This window comes from Phaethon lepturus, unplaced genomic scaffold (assembly GCF_000687285.1).
Source record: "Phaethon lepturus isolate BGI_N335 unplaced genomic scaffold, ASM68728v1 scaffold10265, whole genome shotgun sequence".
NCBI classification, from domain to species: Eukaryota; Metazoa; Chordata; class Aves; order Phaethontiformes; family Phaethontidae; genus Phaethon; species Phaethon lepturus.
The window spans coordinates 27,843-42,311 of NW_010539903.1; the positions used below are offsets into that span (position 1 = coordinate 27,843).

Sequence of the window (14,469 nt, forward strand, 5' to 3'; positions counted from 1 at the left end):
TAAAGGAATGACTTAAGATTTATAAGAATTTAAAAAGTATGTCTTTTCACAAGGAAATTACTTAAGCATCTCTGATACTGAATTTTGGCAATGGTTTCCATCACTATTGAAATGGAGAGTATAGAGCTCCACATAGCATCTTCTGTTGTCCCTCATCAGAAGCAGAATCCTGCATCACATGAACATTTAGTCTGGCCTTTCTTGTGTTCCTAGAAATTTTAAAACCACTGAATGTTTTCCTTATAGTGTTCAGTCATACTTATTTACACAGTCCAAGTTAATTTAGTTAGAAATTATTGAAAAGAATGCTTTTATACTATGAACAAAAGTTTAGACATTTCACTGAACCTGAATCAGTGCATCTTGTTCTTGGATAAAGTACTTTTTCTTACCAATCAACCATTCAGAATTTCCTAATAATGCATTAAAATATATTCAAGGCTGAAAACCTGCTTTGTTTTCGTATATACAACTGGTAACAGCTGATATCCTTTAGCCAGAGTAATCAAGGTTTATAATGGAAATGCTAATGAGCCCTGAACTATAGGATAAAAACTGAAGAGTCAGCTATTATAGAAAGAAGAGTTAAAATACCATACCTGAGTAAGCTTTATGTTTGTTGAATACCTCTCTGATAAGAGCCTTAAGTCATAATCACTTGCAGAAGAAAGGATTTTGAAAATACTTGCTGTATGCAAAAAAATTTTTTAAAGAAGTTTCATTCGTGTGGGATTGTTCTGAAGTAATATCATGAACTTTAGAGGGAGCTGTAAATCTGGCTCCAAGGCTAGAGATTAAAAATTTCAGTTAAGTTATCTAGAGTAACCCTTTGTGTTACAGTACTGACCTGGCTAAGAATATGTGAATCCTGTTAGTTTAAAGTCTTAGAAGGAAGAGATAGCTTGGAAAATCTAGGCATACCTGTTCCTGCCATGCAAGTTTTGAAATGCAAGACCTATCAGTGGGAATCTGTGTAGATTCCCATAGGAAGGAAGAGATTAAAAAATAGCAGACTTTGATAATGCTGTTTAACTATTAAATCATCTGAAAGAACGATGTGCTCACTGGGCTCTCCTTCCTGCTCAGATTCTTCCCATGGGTATTTGGAGCCTCTGCAGGATCAGCTGGTGCAGAAAACAATTATTTATACCCATTCTCCACTTCTGTGTATTCAGATATACTCTGTGTGTGATATCTCTAAATTTATGTCATAAGGGAATCGTTAAGTTCTGATCACTTAGCTAGGACTAGGGAACCTTCTCCAGAAAGTTCTTCCCTAGGTTAAATGTAATGATTACAATAATTATTAAAAACAGTAATTTCAAGTAATGTTGAAGGAAACCTAAAGCTATCATGAGTTAACAAGTTTTCACATGATACTCTGTGAATCCAGGAGCTCAACTTCTCTGCAGACAAAGTGATTATCAACTGTTTCTTCAATACAATGTACCTAACCAAGGAAGTTTCTCTTTTCAACCAACTAAAGAATAAAATTGATGTTATTTAAAATATGATGACAAATAATAATTTGCATATATTTCTTACATTTTTATGGACCATGAAAATGTTGGAAAGGGAAGAATCTATTCTCAAAGGTGAGGTAAGAAGACAAACGTGGTAAACCGATTTACACGAAGCATTGTCTGGTTTTACGCTAAGATCAGGAGCTTTCAGAAAAAAACATTATGGTTTTACAAATCAAAGGAAGGAGGAGGAAAAGGAGGGACACAGGAAGAACTGTGAAGCATTTTTCACTACTGTGCAGTTTATTTCTGAAATAATACAAATTGTAACATAGACTATCAAAGGAAATATGCTCTCTTAAAAAATGCTAGTTAACTTGAAATATATAGCAGCCTGAGGTGTGGAAAGAAAAGTAATAGGAGTTACTAAATTCTGCCTCATAAAATAAATGCCTCAAAAAATAGAACTATTCGTACAAAATACTAGAAGTGAACAGTTTAAAACATTTGTAGTTTGAGATAACCTTTGATCTTTTCAATAAAAGTTGCTCTTCTTTCAAAAACTACTGTCATATATGGCTATACATGGTGTTTTAAAAATAACAAGTCTACTTTTTTTCCCCCTAACATTCAAAGAAAGAAAACAGCTCTTTTATTAAAATCCAGAACTGTTTCCTACAGTAAGAATATTTACAAGTTCGATAGGTGGTGTATCTGCATCTTCTACAGGAGGAGTTAGTAAAAATACTTGTCATGTTTGCATCAGTAAAATAGCAGTCTACAAACATTTTTCCTGTTTTCTTATGTAGTCAATAAAAAATGGACAAATAGTGAGTAGACAGGTAAGCCTGGAAAAGTGTTATTTCAGTAATTGTCTTCTGATGAAGCAAATGAATAATGAGGCATACCTCTGAGGGGAGCCAAGCCAAATAAACTCTTCTGGGCAACGCATTGGTGTTGTTGGATAGGTGCCTGGAGGTGAGGAGGAGACAGCAGCAGCTGGATGTGCTGTGCAGGAGCAGGAAGGAACGGTGCGGGAGGTCTACAGGGTGACAGTCCAGCGAGATACAGTAGGAAAACAAGGTTTCAGTTGAGATAGAGCAGGAATACAAGAAATCTCTCTAAACTGCTAGCCTGCTGCCTGGCCTCATGTGCTCCAAGTCTCTGGAGACTCATCTTCTCTGTCTAACTTACCTCCAGGATAAATTCTGTAAATTCCCCAAGGCAGGTTCTGTAGCTTGTTTTGTGCTCTGAGCACAATAGTTCCCTGATCACAGAAGCAGTTGTGATTTTACCCTGTTTTTCAGTGGTTTAGGGTGAATAACCTGGTTTACCTACGGTCTCTGTATCATCTATGCAAAATAGAAATATTTTCTTACTATTCAGGTAATAAAAAGGTAAAGTAATCTAATAATCCAACACAATGAGAAATTACCTCAGTACACACAGATATATAGACAGTAAAGACAACTTCTTTTCAGTAAATACCAACGTGCCCCTACTCTAGACTAGTGACAACTTAAATAAATCTGGCCTTCTTTCGGGTATTTTGTAATGTCTTCTTTCAGTTTTTAAGTAAAACAAATAGTTTTCAGATCAAGTTCAGAATGTAGAAGAACAGTGAACTTTGGAAAACGTGGTGTTCTCATTTGTCAGATGTAGTGGCATTGTATCTTGATAGGTTTTTCTTTGTGGTATAGCGCAGAGCTGTGACAAAGAAAAAAGAGGGTCGTATGAGAAACATTAATTTTAGTAGACATACGCTTACCTGCTCCAGTCACTTAAAATTAAAAAAGTTTAAAGTAATAACATATTGGTCAGTGAATAATAACGCTTTATATCTCTCAATAAAAGGCCTTGAAAGGCTTTGAAATTCATGACAGTTCAAAGCTGTTTTTTTGATAATCTTTTTGCTGATAGATAAATGGTTCTCAGGGTTCTCAAACCCATGAATTTTAGGGTCTCAGCTGAGAAATGCTGCAGCAATTGCTTGCTTAGATTTCTTCTTAAAGGTAAATAAAGATGAGGAGAATTCTAATCTCATATCATTCTCCTGCTTTGTTCATAAGCTATTCTCTGTCTTACAGTCTTTGTTCATAAGCTAATCCCAGACCAAATAGATGGCTCACACCTCATTTTTTTAAAAAAATACATATATTTAGAGTTTGCAATTTTAAAAATAACATGTTCAAATTAGAAAACTTGAGAAGTTTCACCAGAACTTATTTCAGAAATAATCTTCATTATACCCTTTTTGGGAAAAATATGTAATGCCTTCAAAGGAAAGAAAAGTAATTAGAAATGTAACAAAATATATATGTGTACATGTGAATAAAATTATTATAAAATTATTATGTAAAAATTATATCTTACACCTTTGTTGGGAAAAAAGAAAACTTTCTCAAAATCATCCAGAGGGAAGGGAGAACGGACAAAATGCTTTGCAATCAATAGAAACTATAACACAAATGTGAAACACATAACTCATAATCTATTAAACTATTGACAAATATGTACTTTCCCAAACCACATATTAAGCTCTGGAAAATAATGTAGAGGTTCTCTGAGAAGTTCATGTAAGGGCTGCATGTTATGTTCTTTTCAGCTTCCTTTGAACTCTATAGAATACAGCGATTCTTTTACAGCTGTGGGTGCCTGCTGTCCATCCTGTAGCTGGCCCTGCTGTGAGATATCTAGACATTTATAATGGAAGTGAAAATGCATCTGCTTTTGGGAATACGGTAATCGTATTTACAGTGCTCTGTTTTCTCACAGAACCCAGACACATAGCCTAGCACCCTTAAATGTAAAAAAATAATAATATGATAAAACCATTAAGCTGTGCGTTTTGAGCATTACAAATATGTCAGAATCTACACATGGTGCACACAGTTTCACTTCTGAGCAGCTCCTCATATAATCTTGTCCCAGCTCATTTTTTCTATATAATTCTTCACTTAATCCTTCTGTAACAACCTCTTATTTGTCTTTCCAAACTAAACAGTATTTTTTTTATATTTTTCAGTATTGCCCCTCTCTCTGGCTCTTACCATAGCAAATAATTTGTCTCTTAACAATTACCAGTTAAGAATCACTAAGCAGAAAGAGGAATTATTAACAATCATCTTGGACCAGCAAGCCCTGCTGTAAATACACACAGAAAATGGTCTTTGTGATGAGAAAGCAACAAATACAAGTTTTCACGTCACTGCTGCAATTGCCTTTCTCCAAGGGGAAAGATACAGTGTCCACGCCTCATTGAACATGGATTCAATGTATTTGTAGTACAAGGAACAAGAACTTCGTTATTCCTACTGCTATAAACTGATGAGACGAAAAAACTGAGTTTTTGAAATGATGCTTTCTAAAATGAACGCTTAGGTCATCATGAAATAAGAATCTGTTACTATTTCTGCCAATCAGTGTCAGCAGACCGTTAAATATAATTGCCTTCTTATTTTTTGTGTTGACATTTTTTATTTCCCACCTGATAAAACAGGTTCCTTTCCTCTAGAGATTGATGGTCCTTCTGGAGTTTACATCAGTGTAACATTAAGGCAAATGATAAATGTTTCTGGTTTTCTTCATAAGAAATGCGCTACATTTTTGATAGCAGAATTAGATGATTCCCTTGAAAAGATTCCATCACAAAAGAACTTTGAAACTCTCTATATAAGAAATATTTTTTCCCTTGAAAACTGTATCACGTCCACATTTCAGTTTCTTTTAACTGAAAACCATCTTTTTCTTACTGTCCGGTGATGGGTCTGATTTTACAATAGAATTGTTCAAAGCTGCCTGTATAACACTTATTGAAAGTGATTGATAGGATACATCTATTTAACAAGACCCTGGATAAAAGCCTAATGATTACTTTGCTCACTACAGCCTCATTTCCTGTCCTCTAAACTGGTAAATCACATGCAGCAAAAGATGTAGAAAAAAAAAAGACCTTTACAGTTTTATATTTTTTTTCCAAATCATCTGTCTGTATTAATGGACCAACATTTAGCGATCTATTTATAATGGAAATACTTCATGTCCTTGAAAACTATTTCGCACATATGATAAGGCAGCATGGAAGAAGAACTGTTCTGGGATTCACGTTGCTGGTCCAGTGCCTATTGCTATGTGACTTTGTACAGGCTCCTCATCTCTCACCCTCTGTTTCTCTGTGTTGTTCAGATCATAATCTCTGCCTGACAAGAGCTGTTTCTTGCTCTGTGTGCATGTGTGTGAATTGAATGCCCAATACAATGGAGCACTGAGGTGCTTTTGCATATCTACTTTACTGCAATACAATAATTAATTATAATTAGGCAGAACTTGATGATCTGAGATATTTTTACAGCTCTTCCCTTGTAGGAAACGATTTGGTAATAAAAAAAAAAAATTTGTTAAAAGAAAATGATAATTTACCATGACAGGGATATTTTTTTGAGAGTTTTTGAAGTATAAAAGTCAGTAACACTGGTTCTAGTGAAAAACATTAACTACATTTTTTAATATATGAGACTTGCTTACAGATGTTGAGATTTTAATATATAATTCACTTTCAATGCCTTTAGTTAACCTCTGTTAAAGACTTAAAGGAAAGGAAGTTTCAGTCATTTCTCTGGAGTCATATAGATAATAATTCACCTTTTTTAAATTGCATTTTTCATCTGATCTCTGATTTCAGGGATCTGAGGCTATAAATATTGTTCGTGCTGCAGTTTCTTCATGCATGTTGGTGACAATGAAACAAAACTTCATTTGTCTGGATTTGGGGCATAGCACGGTTTCATTCTGCCCAGCAAGTCTAAGAAACTCTGACTTTTTAACACAAAACTGATAGTACATAAGCTAGACATCACTATCCTACATGACAAAATGGGACCAGTGTTTACACATCAGCTGTCTGTTCCAAGTGATTCAGGAAGGGACACTCATCCTGTTTTCTATCATTTCCAGGGTAGCTGTTTGCAGTGTTTGAATGCCATTGCAGTAATCACAAACATTTTCACCTATAGATGCCCAACCAAATTTCTGATAGATAGCTACTCCTGTTCAGGACTGTGTAGCAAACTCCAGCAAAGTGGTGATAAAGCCTTTCCTTATGTGTGAGGCTTCAACTGACTATGGAAAGACCCTCATGTAGTTTTTCTGCTGTTTTTCTGTGTTCAGCATCACCCAGTAGTGATGAACCTGGTGAAGGGAGATAAGCAGAGGTAATCAGTGACAAGTGAGGACACCATGTGCCTGGGAGCAGAAGCAACTGTGGGAGAGGCGATGCTACCGGGAGGAGTGCAGAGGCAGGGTCTGGGGGCTTTTAGAGGAAAGGGTTACTTTGGTTGATACTCCAGTGGGATGCTCCCCTCAGCTTACTCGCTGCATGGGGCCACTCTTGTCAGGCATAGATATGGTCTCAAGTTCATGCAATAGAAAGATCGTGACAGGCATCTGGGTCAAATTTTTATTCTGTCAGTTATCACAACTCTACTGATGTCAGTAGAGCGATGCCAGTGTGTGCCTTACCTTTTTTCTGAACTTCTCATGTTTCAAAATTTTTCATCCTGAACAATACTGATTTCCTTCCCTCCCACATATGCTATTAGTGATCAAATGCTAAGGAGATCCACCCCTTAAATCTTCGCTGTGTTACCCTTCCACCTCTATCATGTCATAGAAGGCCAGTCCAAGGAACAGGAGCACAATGCGTAACTGAGTAAGTGCAGTATTTAATACTCCTCTTCTACATTAGAAGGTCAAAGAAAGTGTACTCCCCTTGATGAACAAGACTGGCAGGCAGGTAACAACAGATGAGCAGGCTGAAGTACTCAATGACTTCTTTCCCTCAGTCTTCACTCGCAATGTCTCTTCCCACACCCCTCCAGGGGATGGCCTGCAAGAAGGGGACAGGAGGAACAAAGTCTCTCCCACTGTAGGAGAAGATTAGGCTCAAGACCACCTGAGGAACCTGAACATGCACAAGTCTATGGGACGTGATGAGATGCATCCCCCGCAGCGCCCGGAGGAATCGGGGGGAGGTAGTTACAAAGCCACTCTCCATGATATTTGAAAAGTCCTGGCAGTCAGGTGAGGTCCTCGCTGACTGGAAAAAGGGAAATGTTGCATCCATCTATAAAAAAAAAATGATGAGGACCCTGGGAACTACCAACCTGTTGTCAGCCTCACTTCTGTGCCTGGGAAGATCATGGAGCAGATCCTCCTAGAAGCTATGCTAAGGCACATGGAGGGCAGGGAGGTGATTCAAGAAAGGCAGCGTGGCTTCACCAAGGGCAAGTCCTGTGTGACCAACCTCGTGGCCTTCTAGGATGGAGTGACCACATCAGTGGACAAGGGAAGAGCTACCGATGTTGTCTATTTGGAATTCTGGAAGGCCTTTGACACAGTAGCCCACAAAAGCCTTCTCTTTCAATTGGAGAAGTACGGATTTGATGTGTGGACTGTTGAGGGGATGAGGAATGGATTGGATGGTGGCATCCCTCTGCTAGTGGTCAACGGCTCCATGTCCAGATGAAGACCTGTGACGAGCAGTGTCCCTCAGGGTCCATATTGTGACCAATATTCTTTATTATCTTCATCAATCACATAGACAATAGGATCAAGTGCACTCTCAGCAACTTTGCAGATGACACCAAGCTGAGTGTTGTGATTGACATGCCTGAGGGACAGGATGCCTTGACAGGGGGACCTGGACAAGCTCGAGGAATGGGTCTGAGTGAACCTCATGAGGTTCAACAAGGCCAAGTGCAGGGTCCTGCACATGTGTTGGGGCAACCCCCGCTACCAGTACTGGCTGTGGGATGAAGGGATTGAGAACAGCCCTGCCAAGAAGGACTTGGGGGTACTGGCAGATGAAAAGCCGGACATGAGCTGGCAGTGTGCACTTGCAGACCAGAAGGCCAACCACATCCTGGGCTACATCCAAAGCAGCGTGGCCACCAGGTCAAGGGAGATGATTCTGCCCCTCTACTCTGCTCTGGTGAGACCCCACCTGGATTCCTGCATCCAGCTCTGGAACCCTGGCACAAGAAAGACATGGACCTGTTGGAGCGGGTCCAGAGGTGGCCACAACAATGATCAGAGGGATGGAACACCTCTGCTGTGAGGACAGGCTGAGAGAGTTGAGGTTGTTCAGCCTGGAGAAGAGAAGACTCCAGGGAGACCTTATTGCAGCCTTCCAGTACTTAAAGGAGGCTTTTAAGAAAGATGGGGACAGGCTTTTTGCAGGGCCTGATGCTATAGGACAAGGGGTAACAGTTTTAAACTAGAAGGGGATAGATAGATACTAGGAAAGAGAGTATTTCAATATGCTTGCTAACACTTGAAAGGCTGCCCAAGCCTAACTGGACTGATTTACTTGCCATAACAACAGATATGGTGTAGGTAAACTTAAGTTCTGATATTGAACGAAAATTTAAACATAGACACAGAAAGGAATTAAACTCCCAGCTCTCTCAGAGTGAAAGATTGTTCGCAGCAACCATATGTAAGTTGTTTATAAGCCTTAAAATGTTTACTATTTCACATTTTGTGTTGACAAACTAGTCTGTCAGACACAATCAGTGAGGTGACAAAAACTAATCTTCTTTTTTTCCATGGGATACCCTCCCTCAAGCCAGAGTAGCTGAGAGAAGAGTTTACTAATGAGAACTGGGTAGCATTTTCCTTGACAGTTATTTTACTCTTCCTTTCCACAAAGCCACTTATGATACCCCCCACCCCCTGATTTTCTTTTCTTATTCATACTTTTAACAACTGACTTGCTTTTTGAACTGAATCAATTAGCATATAAAGGATAACATTTTCATTCAAGGGAATTTTTGAAATTAGTGATGCTGTGCCCTCTGGAAACAAGCCTGCTTTTACAGTTTTTGCACCTCAGAGCTCCAGCACAGTGCACATTGCTTTGCTGATGCCTCACATGTATCAAGGTGAGCTGTTTGCTCTTCACTGTCTTGGACAAATGTAACAGTTTGGGTTCAAAGGATATTTCTTTTGTCCTATTAATTTTAATGAGAACTTCATTAAAAAAGAGATCCAGTGTGTTCTTTAGGGTCACCTAATGTTTTATTGTAGCAGTATGTGATTTTCTACTGCCATCTGAGACAACAGCCAACAGAGAAGCCAGAAATAAATAACACTTACTCACTTTTTAGCTCTTTTTATTCTGGTTCCTGCTTCACCTTTCTGAATTTCATAATGCTTTAATTTGAAATCTAGGGAAATTTTTTTTAGGTCAAATATTAAATCACACAAAATTTACAAAAACATTTAGACACTTTTAAAATGTACTATTGTTCATTCAGGAGATCCTGAATAGTTTGCAGTGTCACAAAAAATCATTAAAAAAACCCCTGGATTTTTGCATTTCTATCCATTAAATATCACTTAGCCTGACAAGAACTGGTATAGCTGGGTTTTAAGGTAGCCACTGATACATTTTATGTTGATAAGCCTGATATTAGGAATTCCTAAAATTATCAAAACTTGAATATGAAGTTGAATTGGAAAAAATACCCTCAGTGAAGGGCTTTCTTATGATCTCAACATTTATAGTCCTTGTAGAAGTTTCAAAGTAAGCCAGAAACTATGATTTTGGGAAGAGATACACACAGAAATCAAATATTGTGCCCATTAGAGTTTAAAGGGAATTAGTAACTCCTAGACACAACAGGAGGGTACACCTTGAGAAGCCCATAGGAAGAACAAAAGTTCTACTTGCTAAACCAGCAGTTTGTAATGCACCAGCAAAGAATGGAGAATGAGAGATAGTAATAGTGCCCTGTGTTGCTGAACCTGCATTAATCTGTGATAAAGGGACCAGGAAGACAGTCTTGAAGACAGCAAGAATTCTACCCTGGAGAAAGTGAGGAGAAGGTGCAAGATGAGGAAACACTCCACAAACTTTAACTGCCCTAGAGTCAAGGAAGTTCAAGTGCTATGGGGTCAGAGTGCTGTTGAACAGACAGCACCCCTCATTATTCCGTGTTTGAGGAAACTTGGAACAGCTAGAGAAAAATCCAAAGGCTAAGGATAACAAAAAAAATAACATTTTTTGTTTATTTTTTCCTTTTTCTAATTTTTAAAATTGTATAATCTTATAAAACTTTCAGAAACTTAACCTCTTCCTTCTCAATCAAAACGTATTTTAATTTTTAGCTTAACCAGCTTTTAAAATTAATCTGACAAATCTAAGATTTTCTTCAATGTGAAGAAAACAAATCTAATAAAGTCAACTGTGAAGACCTTTTTTAAGTTTTCAAGTGAAAATTCAGGGCATGTCTGTGGGCTGGTTGTACAACTCTCCATATTCATATGAATGAAACGGACCCTCAGAGAATGCACTAGGAAATATTAAAAATTATTTAGTTATTTCATTGTTTAGTCATTTTAAAATTTAAAATTTACAACGTAATTGTCTTCTGCATTTTGTAAGTGTGGAATTTTAGATTTAATTATATTCAAATTAGGTTTTCATTATAATAAAATGATATTGTATGTGATATGGAAGCCGACACTGTTCAGATTTAATAGGTCCCCAAAAAAATGAACTTTATGAAAACAGATCATTAACATGAAAGCTATAAACAGAAAATAACACTTAAAAATAAAAAAAAATGTACAACAATGTATACAATAAGATAATAATTTTCTAATTCATGCATAAATTGGGCCTACTCAAATGAAGTTCATCATGAAATGCATACTGCCTATTAGTAAATTCTTGTTCTTTCCCTCAAAAACTTTTATATATACTATTAGAATGAATAATACTGACATGACCTTAAATTAAAAATTCTTGTATTGACTTTGTGTTAATCCAGTGTCCTGGTTTCAGCCAGGATAGAGCTGGTTTTCTTCACAGAAGCTAGTGTGAGGCTGTGTTTTGGATTTGGGATGAGAAACTGTTGATAACGTGCTGATGTTTTGAGCTGTTGCTAAGTAGTCAAGGACAGTCCAGCTTCTCGTGCTGGCCTGCAGCGAGCAGGCTGGGGGTGCTCGGGGAGCTGGGAGGGGACACAGCCAGGACAGCTGACCCAGGCTGGCCACAGGGATGTTCCATACCATACGACGTCATGCCCAGTACATAAACTGGAGTTGGCCGGGGGGCAGAAATCGCTGCTCGGGGACGGGCTGTTGATCACCGGGTGGTGAGCAATTGCTGTACTGGGCATTGTACATTCCCTTGTCAGTATTATTATTGTTGTTATCATTGTTGTTTCTTTCTTTCTTTCTGTCCTATCAAACTGTTTTCTCTCAACCCACGAGTTTTTTTTTCCAATTCTCTCCCCCATCCCACTGGGGAAGGGGGAGTGAGCGAGCGGCTGCGTGGTGCCTGGTTGCTGGCTGGGGCTAAACCACAACATCCAGCTCCTGTGATTAATCATCCAAGGTGTCCCTCAATTTATAAGTGTTAGGCCACTAGAATGTAGTGTTTCTTCCCATTACAGAAACTCAGTCTAAGCCCTGAGTGTTTCATGCCTTGCCTACTCATGCTCTGGACTCCTACAAAGTGTTCTTGCATAAGTCTTCCAAAATGTTCCTTCAAAGATCACCATGGTTTCTCATATTTTGGCTAATTATACTGTCTTTAAATAATTTAGCAACTTTCCCTGCTATCTGAAAATCAGGTTTCTTCTTCCTACTGTATATTGTTGCTAGTAGTAGTAGTAGTGGTTCACCTATAATTCTTTGTTAAATAGATGGACTATTTTGAATAAAAAATATTTATGGAACATTGCATGAGACAGTTTTACAGAATATTTATCTGTATCTTATCTATAGCAATAGCTCCCTTGAAATGTCATGTGTATTATCTTTGCACATTTTCCTACACTCTTGTCTGTAAAACTCATTTAAGAAATGTATATGTGATCTCTAAAATAAAATACTGGAACAGTTCCATCTTCTCTGAAATGTCAGTTCTTTTAAGAGATTTAGTTTAGGTAGTCTAGTCTGGAAGAGTTTACTTCTCATACTGTAGGTTTATTTCACTTTTTGTTTAAAGATGGAAGAGAAGCTATTTTTCTGATATATCATGGAGCTTTTTATCATGTTTTGTGGAAATAATAAAAGCAGGGTCACTGAGCTATACTGAGTTTATATTTATCACATCTCTTGCAAAGGTAGATTCATTACACTCTGTGAATGTGATATGAAAAAGCTATTGTAACTTGGATTTGTTCTAATTGCCTGTTATGATAACAAGCACCTGATGAGCTATAAAAAAATAGCATTTTGAATTATAAATTCAGTATACTATTTCTATTTTTCTGATAGGTCTAGCATAATTTTTGATGGCCACGATTTAAGTGAGATGCTCAAATGGACATTTTATGTATTTCTCTCTCATCATGTTAGGCTACTCTATGACATGATTGATACGCTTCTCTTGCAGTAGTGAATGAAGATGACTTTTCTTTGAACTAGATGTGTGATTGCACTATAAATGCCTCTTAGTAACATCAGACACTTCAGTTTCCATAATAAATGTTGTCAACATTATCTTTTTAAAACATATGGAAGAAGGGTCTTTGTGGTAGTTGCAACATTTGAAGTCGTAATTCTATAAAATTTACCACATTCTTTTTGTTTCCCAAACTGTTTTCAAAGAACTGTATATAATTTTCCAATTCAGCTAAAGCTATTTCCATGAGAAAAGTCCTAATCCAAGGAACCTGCTGAAATGGGACTTGTTAACGTACGGTTCATATATAAACCTCGTGACTTGTGTTAAGAGTCCATGGAAGTTACTGATTGTGTGGATAACATTTTTTGTGTGAACTGAAGGCCTTTGCAAGATCTGGCCTAGAAAATAAAATACCTCTGGCTTTTTAGGGTATTTTTTATATGATATTGTTGAAAAGGCATTCCAGTGAACTATTTTTTTTTATTATGAATCTTCAAGACTGTTTTGCAAGTTGGTCTAATTATAGAATCATAGAATGGTTTAGGTTGAAAAAGACCTTTATAATCAAGTCCAACTGTAAACTTAACACTGACAAGTCCACCACCAAATCCATGTCCCTAAGCACCACATCTACAAGTCTTTTAAATACCTTCAGGGATGGTGACTCAACCACTTCCCTGGGCAACCTGTTTCACTGGTTGACAACCCTTTCAGTGAAGATATTTTTCTTAATATCCAGTCTAAACCTCCCCTCGTGCAACTTGAGGATGTATCCTCTTGTCCTATTGCTTGTTACTCTGAAGAAGAGATTGAAACCCACCTTGCTACAACATCCTTTCAAGATAATTGTAGGGAGTGATAAGGTTTCCCCTGAGCCTCCTTTTCTCCAGGCTAAACAACGCCAGTTCCCTCAGCCACTCCTCATAAGATTCATGCTCTAGACCCTTCACGAGCCTTGTTGCCCTTCTTTGGACAAAATCCACCACCTTAATGTCTTTCTTGTGGTGAGGGGCCCAAAACTGAACACAGAATTCGAGGAATGACCTCACCAGTGACAAGTACAGGGAGACAATCCCTTCCTTACTCCTACTGGCCACACTATTTATGATACAAGCCAGGATGCTATTTGCCTTCTTGGCCACCTGGGCATACTGCTGGCTCATGTTCAGCCAGCTGTTGACGAATACCCACCGGTCTTTTTCTGTCAGACAGCTCTCCAGCCACTCTTCCCCAAGCCTGTAACATTGCATGGGATTGCTGTGACCCAAGTGTAGGACCCAGCACTTAGACTTGTTGAACATCATACAGTTGGCTTTGGCCCATCAATCCAGCCTGTCCAGATCCCTCTGTACATCCTTCTTACCCTCAAGCAGACCAGCAGTCCTGCCCAACTTGGTGTCATCTGCAAACTTGCTGAGGTTGCACTCAATTCCACTATGTCATTGATGAAGATATTAAAGAGTACTGGTCACAATATGGACCCCTGAGGGACACCACTCATCAGTGATCTCCATCTGGACATTGAGCCATTGACCACTAGCAGAGGGATGCCACCACCCAATCACAGAATCACAGAAACACTAGGTT

At 38.2% G+C, this 14,469-nt stretch overlaps 1 pseudogene; it reads left to right on the plus strand.

The window, feature by feature from the left end:
* The first annotated feature begins 1,558 nt into the window (after window positions 1–1,558).
* On the plus strand, window positions 1,559–9,403 carry LOC104620915 (annotated as a pseudogene).
* Window positions 9,404–14,469: the final 5,066 nt, after the last annotated feature.